The 12,464-nt window shown below is 37.9% G+C and overlaps 1 protein-coding gene across 5 annotated transcripts in view; it reads left to right on the top strand.

Annotated features, from left to right (window-relative positions):
* Positions 1 to 12,464, top strand: part of FAT1 (FAT atypical cadherin 1) — a 147,638-nt gene that overhangs the window by 16,476 nt on the left and 118,698 nt on the right. The gene's annotated exons all lie outside the window — the stretch shown is intronic.

The raw sequence follows: 12,464 nt of genomic DNA, 5'->3' as shown, positions 1-12,464 counted from the left end.
AACAGAAATAAACTTCTTCCAAACAGAATATAAATACATTTGCAGTTTGTTAAATATCATGGTGATAAAGGATCTATACATGCATTGGTATAACAGATTTAGAGGAGTTGCTTTGTTGTGTCGGTGATTCATAGGTTAAGAACTGCTGTAGGCATTTTATTCCAGTGTAATTCATTCAAAGGGGCTATCATCATAACCTCAGTAAAAGATTGAAATTCTATTAATTATTTCTTGAATAAGTGTCTCAGCACAGTTAAAATGAAAATTGCTACTCCTTCTACCTTCCCCCATACAGTTTTCTTCCTTTATGAAATTTAACAATATTTATTTTATTTTTTAAAAGCAAAGAAATTTAGAGTGTCATCTTGTACAGTCTCCGATACTTTGTGTTCAGTAACTGTATTGATTTTCACATACCTTCAGTGTTAGATTACCAAAGTACAAATAACAAAGTTAAGCAGCAATCATGGGCAAAGTTCTGCGCTGTTACACCATTGGTAATCTGTCATAACTCATATTAGTTCATTGGTATCTGAAGATTTCGCTCATGTTTTGTTAATTGGTCTCACAGGGTATGTCTACACTGCAGTTAGTCGCCTGTGGCTATTCTGTGTCAGCAGACTTGAGATCATGTGGCTTAGGTGGGGCTGTTTAACTGCAATGTAGACACCCAGGTGTAGGCTGCAGCCTGAGCTCTGAGACACTCCCAACTTGCAGGGTCCTAGAGCCAGGGCCCAGGCCCGAGCCTGGAAGTCCAACACAGCAGTGAAATAACACAGCAGTGAAATACCCCTGCAGCCCAAGTCCCATGTGCCTGAGTCAGCTGGCATGGGACAGCTGCGGGTTTTTAATTGCAGTGTAGACATTCCTCCTGTCTGTGGGTAACTCTAGTTACAACTCACTTAATAATGATTCCATATATTATACTAGGGGTCTGCAAAATTCGTGCCTCTGGAAAAACATGTCACGGACCGTGAAATCTGGTCTTTTGTGTACTTTTACCCTACAGTGAAAGTACACAGAGTTTCTCAAACTGGAGGTCTCAACGCAACCCAACCAGGGGTCGCAAGTCTATTGTAGGGTGGGTACCGGCACTGCCATCCTTACTTCTGTGCTGCCTACAGAGCTGGGTGGCTGGAGAATGGCAGCTGCTAGCTGGGCACCCAGCTCTGAAGGCAGCACCGCCAGCGGCAGCACAGAAGTAGAGGTGGCATGAAATATAAAACTGTATGAACATCTCCACAAAATTTGTTATTTATGCCCTAACCAACCTGTAAAAAATGGTGACTTTGCTGCAGTTTAGTTAGACCCCTATTTATACATGTCTGGTAGTGTCCCATGAGTACTGGTGAGTTGTGCCCATAAGATTGCTTACCTGTTCAAAATTTAGAAGCGCAAAATGTCACTTGAAACATTGCTTAGAAAGTCAACCATTTATCAGAATAATATTGGACCTTGTTAAAGAGCAGGTCTCCAGAGTTGTAATTAAGTCTCACCTCTTTTACCTTATATTTGTACAAAGTACACAGTTAAGATTACGAAATAGGTTTAGAAAAGTTTAATGAAGTACTTTCAAAGCCTTAGTAATTTCACATTTAGTTTTTGGCTTGCTTGACAGATTACTGACACTTCTCAGTATTTTGCCTTTTCCTTAGTGCAAATATATTCAAGTTTGCTTTATTCTGAGCTTCAAAGTTTTATGTAGAAAAGAGTTTTACTAATCCCATGTGTGGGTCTGTAGAATTAATCCAGTTTTGCCATTTTACTATCTAGGTGCCATTCTTTCTTCTTCAGCGCCAGTTCATTTGTGTATGGGCCGTGATTCTGCCACTCTTATTAAGTAGGTGGCAGAATCACGTGTCTAATGTTTCCTTTTACTCCTTCATTTACCTAATTTTTTTTTTAAAACCTTGTTTGCCTTACTTTTTTGAATTTAATAGGACTACTCATGTAAGGCAAGCAGGATTTGGTCCCAAGGCGTCTATTTAATAATTTTGGCAGGGATAGTGTTGTAGTGGATATCTGTAAACTCAAGTTTAAAAGTTGCTGTTAGCTAACCTTATTTTCATAGCTGATATTTAGTGTTATTTCTATGTTTTGATTTTAATAATGGAGGCCCTACTATACATGCTGTTGAAATTAGATTGCTTACTTCTATGTCCAGTCTCTTTTTCAGCCTTTTTGGGAAAAGAGGGCAATTTTCCTCACCCCCTGCAAAAAAGGCTGAAAAGAAAGCTGAGAAAAGTTACCAAGCTCTGCACAGTATGTTTTAAGGATATAGAAGTCTTTGATACTGAAACACCACTTAAAAATAAAACCTTTTAATTATGCTTCTTTGGAGACCTTATGAGGACTCTATTACAATTCTATGTCTAAGTATTCATACCACTCATGACCGTGGTATTCTGCCTCTGCTCTTGGTAATAGGGAATAGGCTGATAAATAGGTGACCGGGAGGCAGAGTACAGAAGCAAGAGATTGGACCCGGGGGACAGACCAGATTGGACTTCTGAAAAACAGCTGGGTGGCTGATTTTCTAGATTCACTGAGGAGGAGGGGAAGAGCCCTTTATTCCTTGAGCCAGTTGTGTCTCCCAGGTATTCTCCTCTGGCAGCATCATATTCCTTCATTCATGTTACTCCCAGTCCAAAGGTAGGTAGACTTCATATTTTAGGAAGCTTTTTTTGAGTCAAAACTAAGATACTAAGTATCTAAAGGGATCCACTTATCTTATATCTAAGAAATTGAAGGTGGGAATCACATGAAGTGCATGTGGGGAATTTAAAACCTACGAGAGGTGTGTGTGTGAGAGAGAGAGAAAACAGGTTTCAGAGTAGCAGCTGTGTTAGTCTGTATTCGCAAAAAGAAAAGGAGTACTTGTGGCACCTTAGACTAACCAATTTATTTGAGCATAAGCTCACTTCATCGGATGCATCACGAAAGCTTATGCTCAAATAAATTGGTTAGTCTCTAAGGTGCCACAAGTACTCCTTTTCTTTTTTAGAGAGAAAACAGTTCAACATGATGGAATTTCTTGGGGCTGGAGGTAGTTTGTTTTTTCAGAAAGCTAGGAAATTACCTACAAAACTTAGATTACAAGAACCTTGAGTGTGCAAAGTCAAGCTCAAAAGTTAGGAAATGCAGTAGCACCTCAATTTTACAAACACCAGTCTCTAATGAACGATCGCTTATATGAACCTTTTTTGTGGGGGGGAGGGGAGAAATTAAATAATGGAAGCGATGTCAGTGAAGAACAACATCTTTTCACATTCCAATTCCTTCAGTGGATTGAAAATCACTTTGCAGCGGTTGAAAGGATAAGAAGAAAATGATGCAGTGCACTATACTAATACTTAACACATTACCTACTGCAACTTTTGAGATGTTCAGTTTTATGAACTTTTTGATTTTATGAACTACTCTGTCCCCAATTAGTTAATAAAATAGGGTTCTAGTGTACTAGAATTAAGGTTGGTTTCTGAGTGTCTGTGCAACCTTAAATTAGCCATTTCCTATCTTTTTAAATGACTGATTTTTGCCACCTTAATATTCTTCTAATGCCTTCACGCCAGTTGCCCTCCTCTAGAACATGCGTTTTCATGTACTAGTATGTACGTACCCTTATAAGATATACTCTCAGGGAGCCATGTCCTTGTGCACCCCAACTCCCCACCTTGGCAGCCAGAGGATTGGGAAATGATCCCCTAGATGTGTTTCTGTCGTTTTAAATGCCCACCCCCCCTTTTTTTTGGAGCTACTGCGCCCTAGAATGCCCTGTGGTGAGAAAGAACTCCAAAAATGAAGGCGTATTTCCTAGTCTCACTGCTATTGAATGGTGATGAGGAAGTTGGGCACCCCTTGCATTTCCCTTTCAGTATTTTATTTGGATCTATACATGGGACAGGTTTACTGTATGGCTACCAAAAACCTAGAGTGGGGCAGCTGGCCATCTTTGAAGGTTGAGTGGGAAGTTTGTAGTCACTGCCTTCATTCTAGAAGACAGTTTAAGGTCAGGAGGCCCTACTGGAGACTATTTGGTGTAGTGGGGTAAAACCTATTCAGATCTTTATGAAACAGATGTTTTATTGGGGTTGGCTCAAGATTTGCTGGGAAACCAAAACAAGCAAACTTCAAGCAAACCTCAGGGGAAACAGCTGGGACCATCCAGTTTAGGTTCACCAAAAATGTGTGAACCCAAATACACATTTCACGTTGCTCCAGGAAATGATACCATAGCTAGTTCTATGTGTTGAGAATCACCTCTGAACTAGTTTCCAGAGGTGTAGCATGAAAGCTCCAACGTGTTCCATAATAAATATATGTACTACAGACAAAAATATTGTATAAATCGTACACATGCACCTGGGGCGCTGGAGATAGAATACTTTAGCTTTCGAGGTCCAAAACCGTCTGTCACTTGAGCCTAAGGAGAGCTTCCCCAGTTAAACAGATGAACTCATGCAAATAGCTTAATTCTGTATTCACTGTAAACCCTGGTAAGGTTGGGTTTTAAAAAAAAAAAAAAGTTATCATACTACTGCTGGCAGAACTTATATTATGGATTCTTTGCCATATTTACACCCCAAAAGTCTGGTGAATGTAGAGTAGTTGTAGAAGCTTTTGAAAATGGCCAGCTATCAGCTGCTTAATAACATTTTCATCCAGTTGTGATAGCAATTAGTATCTTGGTAATATAAGATGATTTGTCAAACATCAAGAATTCCAGCAGTATAGCTAACTGTGTCCACAACTTCAACTGCTGTGATTTGCTTATTAATAAAGACTTCAGATACTGGGGATTACTAATAATAGTAAAACAGCTTTTGTAGTTTTGTGGTAAACCTAAAGTTTTTCATATTTTTTGAGTGCATCATCAATCGGTATTTTAATGTTAGTATTCATTTGAACGCTCGTTATAGTACAAGCTAAAGTGTTTTTTCAGAAACCTGCTAAAACAAATTGAATACACTGAAACATATGTTTAATTAAGTATATATTTTTAATTTTTATGTGGTCACTTGTCCTTTATTGTATTTATTGATTTTATTTTTAATTAACTGAAACAAACAAGTTTTTTATAATATTAATGTATAATAGCTTAATTTATATTCTGGGGAGAAATACAGTATAACCTTGCTACTCCTTGTTTCAGTAACCAATGAATCTTCATTGATCATGCATTTTTATGTTCACACTTTACTGGATCACAAAATGGTGAAGTGCTGCTGCCATGGCAGAGCAAATGCAGGTGATATCTACCATGTGGTCCAGTGGGTGAACGAACTTATCCCCTCTCCTCATTCTATTCTAGGTGTTAATGCTCTACAATAGGGCTACAGCATTGGCTGCTGCTTCTGCTCAGCATCTCTCTCTTTCCTGTTGCTTAAGGCAAGGTCAGAATCTGACTGCTCCTATAATAGCTTTTGTGTGACTTCCATTGAAACTGAGAGTAGCCCAAGATCATTATGTGGAGTGAGGGACTCTAGTGAGGCAGTTTCCCACCTCTGTTCCCCTTCAGCAGTGGTGTGGCTATTAGATAAATTGACTCTGATCCTCGTGGGGTTGAGTCCAGCTGTGGAAAGAGGTTAAAGATGACATTTGGATCAGAAGCCACTAAAATCAACATAAACTGACCTCTATTGTGTGACACTGGAATTATATTTTTATAACCCTGACCCAGGTCAGGTGTCTGAGGGCAGGAAATAATGATCAGGCTCATACTGGTGTTTCTCTTGGTTGCAAGTGTGTCACTCCCAGCACAATTTACAAATAAATACAGGCACAAAATATACTAATGAACATACAACTGGTGAAGAAAGGTCTTAGATAATGATGCAGAAAGAACTACAACAGACTTGTTTGTGACACTTGAAATAAGTAAATGCATTTGCATTTCAAAATAAATACTGCAGCTGAGTGCAAAATAATCGAGTATACTCAAAGATTAGTGTGTGCTCAATGTTAAAATTAAAAACTAAGATTGTTTCACAAAGTGAAGCTATCCAGCAAAGTCAGACTGGCATATCTGGAAAGGAAGATACCACACAGTAGACCTTGGAATAAAAGAAAATAAAGTCCCACATTCTTAGCTTGAAGAGCAGTCTGCAAGTTCAGATGATCAGGTATATCTACTAAACAAGAGGTAAATGTATTCTTAAAGAATTTGATGAATTTAACAGTGGAATATATTAATGATAGAATGTATCACCTTGATATAGATTCCAGTGTGTTGTTAAAAATACACGCACTGAACAATGAAATTGAGATAAATCGTTCCAATTTTATGCAGCTGCTGCTGCTGTTTGGAGAAGCTCTGAGGGGCGGCAGAGGCAGACACTAGAACTAGTCATAGGTGAGGAAGACGCAAAGCAGAAGCTGTTCAGGGCCATAGAAACACAGAAATCCCTTCCCTCCTTGTCCTTGTCCCAAGTCCTATATTGGTCCTAAAATGATGCTCTACAGAGGGAAGGGAGAACAAAGAAGAATGCTTGTTCCCCTTTTCCATCAGTCAGTCATTTAAATCAGCCAGAGGCTGAAATGAAACAGGACCCCTAAACAATTTCCAGGAATAGTGTTTGATAGGCATCCCAGCACCCATTTCAGCTCTGGTTGGGAGGCTGAATTTCTCATCAAGGCCACCCATGTTTTGTGTTAACCTCTGGATTGTAAGTTTGGTCCTCCAGCTAGCAGGTGCCCTATATATGTTCCAAAGCCTTAGCCAGTGCCAGGCAGGGTCAGGGTTAGATGGCTCACAATAACCTCGCAACCAACATTCAATCCACATACCTACTGGGTCTCTTCTTGTCCTCCCTTCCTATTCCCATAACCATATTAATAAGGTTCTAGCATCATCATCTGAACAGTGCAATTTAACGTTTGTGTTAGTTATTTTTTGTGTATTACAGAATAACAATAATTTTGTCCTGAAAGGTTTCAGAGGAACAGCCGTGTTAGTCTGTATTCGCAAAAAGAAAAGGAAAAGGAGTACTTGTGGCACCTTAGAGACTAACCAATTTATTTGAGTAACAATCAACCCTTGTTTTGCTTTCAAGTGATTCAGAATATCTTATATCCCTGTGATTTGTTGAAATTCAGAGGGTTAATACACTTGCCAAACTCATAAGATTAGATGAAGTTGAGAAAGAAGATTTTGTGTGTTTGCTAAAAAGTGTAAAAAATGGTAAAGATTTATTGAAGAGTAGAAATTATATATACACACACAAAAATCTGCTTTACAGAACTGTCTCTGTGTGCCATAGAATATCATCAGTAAGACTTATTGGGTATCAGACATCCTATTTCCAACACAATACCAAACCTATTTCCAAGAGTGAAAGGAGGTAATTCATTAGAATTGTGAATAAGATTTAGAGTAAAATATTGAATTATGCTGCTAATAGGTGCAGGACAGTCTTAACCGGGCATATAATAAACTGAGCATATTAAAATGTGCTTACAACTGGTAATTACATCCTTTTTTAAAGGAACATGATTTAAATTTATGATTAAATACTTAAAAGGATTATGTCAAGTTCTACATTTTCAATGGCTGCCCTTTGGCTTTTATTTAACTTTTTTTGTTGTTACACCATTCATTACTGTTGAATTTTAATACTGTAATGAGTGTGGACATTTACAAAGATTAAAAATTGTGATCATTAAATGAGCACATCACCAAATTCATGTCACAGTTGGGAGAGGCTTTTTAATCCAGATTTATGATACAGAATTGAAACCTTAGGACCTCTTGTTATTTCCTTTAAGCAAATCAGTTTTATAACTCAGCCGTCCTATAACAGATCTTTTTAGATTTGCCTCAGATTCATATAGTAAACCAATTTGATCTACTTGCCCTAAAACTGTACCTTGAGAATTTTTTTTAAATACGTTCTAATTTGTTTCTTTTTGTAAAAAAATAATAAAACTCAATCATAAGGAAATATGAGAACTTCATGCTTTACTCAAGTTTAAAGGAGACAGTAATTTCCAGAGTTTACACCTAAGTGGTGCTAAGGACTATTCGTTACTTAAGCTAAATGGAGCAGGCTCAGATCATCTTCCTATCAAAGCCATCTGTTGCATATTTTGTGTGTATTTCTAATCATGCTAAATCTGTCAGCTGTTTTAATAATTGAATTCTGTTTAAGTAAATCTCCATATTTTAATGGTTTACACTCAGTGAAACTTGTAGTGGAAAAATTGATGACCAGACCACTTTTTTTATAGAAGGTATTAAGTGTGAGATTGAGGCATTGTTAGTTGATTGGGGAAAATGTATTTATATATTACATTATTTGCATGTGTGAGACACTGGAAAATTTAGTAAAACATTTTTCTTCATTCACCCCATCCCTGTCTACCCTTACATTGTATACCTGTCATCAGGGCAGGTTATTAGAAGGGTTCCAATCTTTTCCTGAGCATGAATTTGAGATTAGTTTGATCACCTATTTAGCAGAGTCTTTCCCCTAGTTTGTCAAAAATGTGGAGGAGCTTGCAAGCCAAAGGCGACTCTTATTGCCTTAAGGAAGATGTGTGGAGCCATTCCAAAGGCTCTAAAAGGAGATATGAAGGGCCTACTAAAGCAGCCCAAAGAGGAATCAAGTGATTCACTTACAAAGTAGTTAATCCATGTGGCTGCTGTGGATGAGCGTGTCTTCTCTGATTTCCTGTTCCATGAGATGGTGTTAAGAAGGGCAGAAAGGGACACTACTAGTGGTGTAAAGATTGAGTCCATTCCCTGCCATGTTGAGGGAATAGAGTTCAGCAGGCTAGTAATGATGAAGCCATAGATGGTGAAAACAAACTGGCATATGAATGACCATGCTAAGACACAAAGAATAGTAATGTAAGATTAGTGTGAGGGAAAGAACAGTAGCTGATCAGAAAGTTATGGGGAATTTCCCTGTTTTTTCTGTCCCTCCCTCCTCCCAACTACTTCTGTGAATACTATGCCAGGATCAGACACTCTATATAGTCTAACAGATCCCCACAGGAGGACAGCTATGTCAAAGTCCAGACCCGTTCGAGAACTGAAGTTACTGAACATCTGAATCTAACAGCCTACCAAGAAGCCAGTAGATAGCAGAGCTTAGTAGAATCCTGGACAAAGGAGCACTTGAAGCCAGTTTTTTACATTAATTAAATCCTAATACAAACAGCAATTATGCATTGCATGGCCAGATCGAAAATGACAGAACAGTATCTGAAATATCCTGATTTTGGGGGGGAGGTTTGCTGAGGAAATTGGAGACAATGTGCATAATGACCCAAATTCTTTTTTCAGTAGTGCTGGTGTAAATTCTATATAACTCTATTTGTACCAGGATAAAACTAGTTTAAGTGGGATCAGAATCTGGATTCATGAGAGGATGTTGTATTAAAGGAAATAACATTTGAGGTTACCCAACATAGTCTGTAAATGCATTTAATGTATTAAATCTTTTGAATGATTGGTAGGTAACCTTGACATTTTGGGTATCAATTAAGAAAACCAGAACTGTCTGTCTATGGAGAATGTGTGATGAAGATGTACTTTCTGGGGAGGAGAAAAAAAAAGCTAGTAAGTGGAGAGGCATTTTTGCTAACAACTTTTTCTTAGGATTATTCCTTGGAATATGGACGTGATAAGACACTTCGCACATTGATATCTGAAAGCAAAAATGGGTGGAAAACCTTTAAAGATTCCAGGTTTAGAATACAAGGGCATCTCTTATGTAGTAGTATCTGGTTGAGATTCCGTAATTTCTCTAAGTTTTGGTGATAGGAGTTACTTGTACCAGAACAAAAAGAAAAATATTTGCATTTATGAGAAACTGTAAACATTGCATGAAATGTTTGTCTCTGTTTAACTGACCATTTTTGTTACTAAAAGAAGAAAATATTTCCTTAAGATATTTTTGTATTTCATTTCATGGTAAGGATAATTGCTTTATGTAAGGGGGAAAGTTAGGCCACAGACGCAGAACTACCTTATCTCCTGCACATTCATATGCAGAGAATTTATAATAATTATTAAATAACTATTTATTGGACTTAACAAAAAAAAGAAAAAAAAAGTGTGAGTATTGTGATTACTGGGCAGTTTGACCTAGAGAGCTCTTGTAGTGCTGATAATTCTGTATAATTTTCTGTTTCTAGTGTTCTGGCAGTAATCATGAGCTTGTTTTGTTTGGTGATTTTGCAGTATCTATCTACCCTGGCCTCTTAATTGAATTGGGGAAGTGGGACTGCATAAACTGCATTGAGGAGGGATAAGCAACTTGAATTGATTTAGGGAACAAGGACTATCCCGATGTCTTCAATTCTGCATCCCCTAGTGGCCATGAAAAGACCATGCAGGAATTTCCTTCATGGACCTTCCTCCCACCCACCTGAAGACTGCAAAACTGATTGATTTGATTTGCACATAAAACATCCTTAAAACAGATTTTATAGTTACAGACCATAATGATCCATCAGTTATATTGCTCATTAAAAAACGGGCACCACATCTTACTAATTTCATTTCACCCATTTGAATGGGTTTGTGTTCCACACAGGTAGGGATGAAGGTTGAGAGGCGTGAGTGGGAGTGGAGCTGGGGCCCTGGCTCAGTCGGTCTGCTGCAAGGCAGGCTCTCCTGTCTAAGGAACCATGAAACTGCAGGGCAATTTTAAGATTGCACAGTCACATAGACATTTTAATGTCCCATGGTTTTAAACTAATATTCAAATAGGATGGGAAGTGTTTTTGTGTTCTGTATGTAATGATCCCTTGGGGGTATGTATAGGGAAATAAGCATGATGTGGAATGTAGGGGAGAAGTCTGTTGCCAGGAAGTTCTGTGTGGTTTCAGTTCTTTGCTCCTGCTAGTAGTCTGGGCAAGATTGCCTGTCAAGAGGAATTGCACTGGAGTTTGGCCTATTGTATGTAAAGTCAGTTGGTGTTCAGAAACTTGCATACGGTTGCACTACCTAGGTTAGGTTAAAAAGTCAAGTTTAAAAAGCCTTAGCTTAAAATTTCATAGCTTCTTAATTTTTTCACCAAACTGTTGTGCTTGTTTAAATGAGGTAGTTGGTGTTTGTTGGGATTCTTTGACCACATAGAACAAATATCTCTAATGGTAGTTTGATGACAGTGGTTATTTGCTATCTTTCTAAATCCACTCAAGATTTCCACTAACGCTGAGAGGATGATCCCTCAGCCTCCTGGAGAGCTAGTGTTAAATCAGAAGTGTGATCAAGGATCTAACCCCAGGTGCAGCAGAGCAGAAACTCAGCTCTGATATACCATTTCTGAATGTAAGATTGATGCAGAACATCCTTAAGCAGAGTTTAAAAATGGTAGTATGGACAGGGCTTTAAATAAGTGTTTCTTTTTTTGTAATCTACATCTCTTGAGATTTAAGAATAATATGAAGACAAATTAAAGTTCTGTAATTGTTTGGATTTTGAAATTTATCCCTTGGAATAAGTTTTATTAGTCTTAAACAAACATGTTTATTTTGTGTTTTGCTGCTGGCAAAGGCATATGGTAAGGTAGTTTGATCATTTTCTTAAATATCCTGCTGGGTAAACCATCACGGTGACAGGTAAATAGAGACTCTATACAAAGGCTTGGGCTTGCCTCAACCTCCACTTCTGCATGGCTGCTGAAAGTAGGGATTGTTTTGCTGTGAACCCTATTGATTAGGTCACAATCTGGTCTGATGAAAACAGAGCTGCCCACGGGCTGTCTCACTGTAGGAGATTTACTGACACACTGTGTGAAACAGCCACATGTGGTCTCAAGATTACCTTATAAACAGGAATCAATGCAGGCAGCAGAGTGCACGTTACAGGCCCATTAACTTGTTCAGTCCTCTCTCTGTCTTGAAAAGCACTTGTGAGCAAAGGAATAATAAAAAGGAATGATTGCCAAAAGCTGTGGAAGGTGCATCTTGCCATATCACTGTTGGTACATCTGTTGACTTGAAGTACGTTTTAAGGTCAAATGAGGGGAATTTGAAAATTATTTTGTAATGTTTACTCTTTTCTTTGAGATTTAAAATTTTAATCAAACACCATTTGGACAAGTTTAACAAAAGGCAATCCTACACATGTATTTGGCAGGCTCCTATATATTTATAGCAAGAAGTAGTCATAACTTTAGAATTCTGAATTAATTCTGAATTCTTGATCCCACTGAAACTCTGGTTCGCATGTCAGTTTCTTAATGTTTTATAATACTTATTGCATCCATAATTTAAACATACTTGTCTGAATATGAAGATTAATTTTCAACTCTGTGTGCTCCAACCTAACTAAAAAAATAATGTGCTAAAATACTAGTGATTTTTTTTTAAGAGGGCTTGTGGGAAATTCTAAAGTAGCCAAGGAATTCAAAAAAATGGTTGCAAAAAATATTTCATGGTTCAGAAAGGAATAATTTCTATTAGCACTTCACCTTGCACACCACTTGATACGTTCACACTTAAATAGCTGC

The sequence above is a fragment of the Caretta caretta genome, chromosome 4 (genome assembly GCF_965140235.1).
Source record: "Caretta caretta isolate rCarCar2 chromosome 4, rCarCar1.hap1, whole genome shotgun sequence".
Lineage (NCBI taxonomy): Eukaryota > Metazoa > Chordata > Testudines > Cheloniidae > Caretta > Caretta caretta.
The sequence above is the reverse complement of the archived record's forward strand: the minus strand, read 5'-3'. Positions and strand labels throughout refer to the sequence as shown.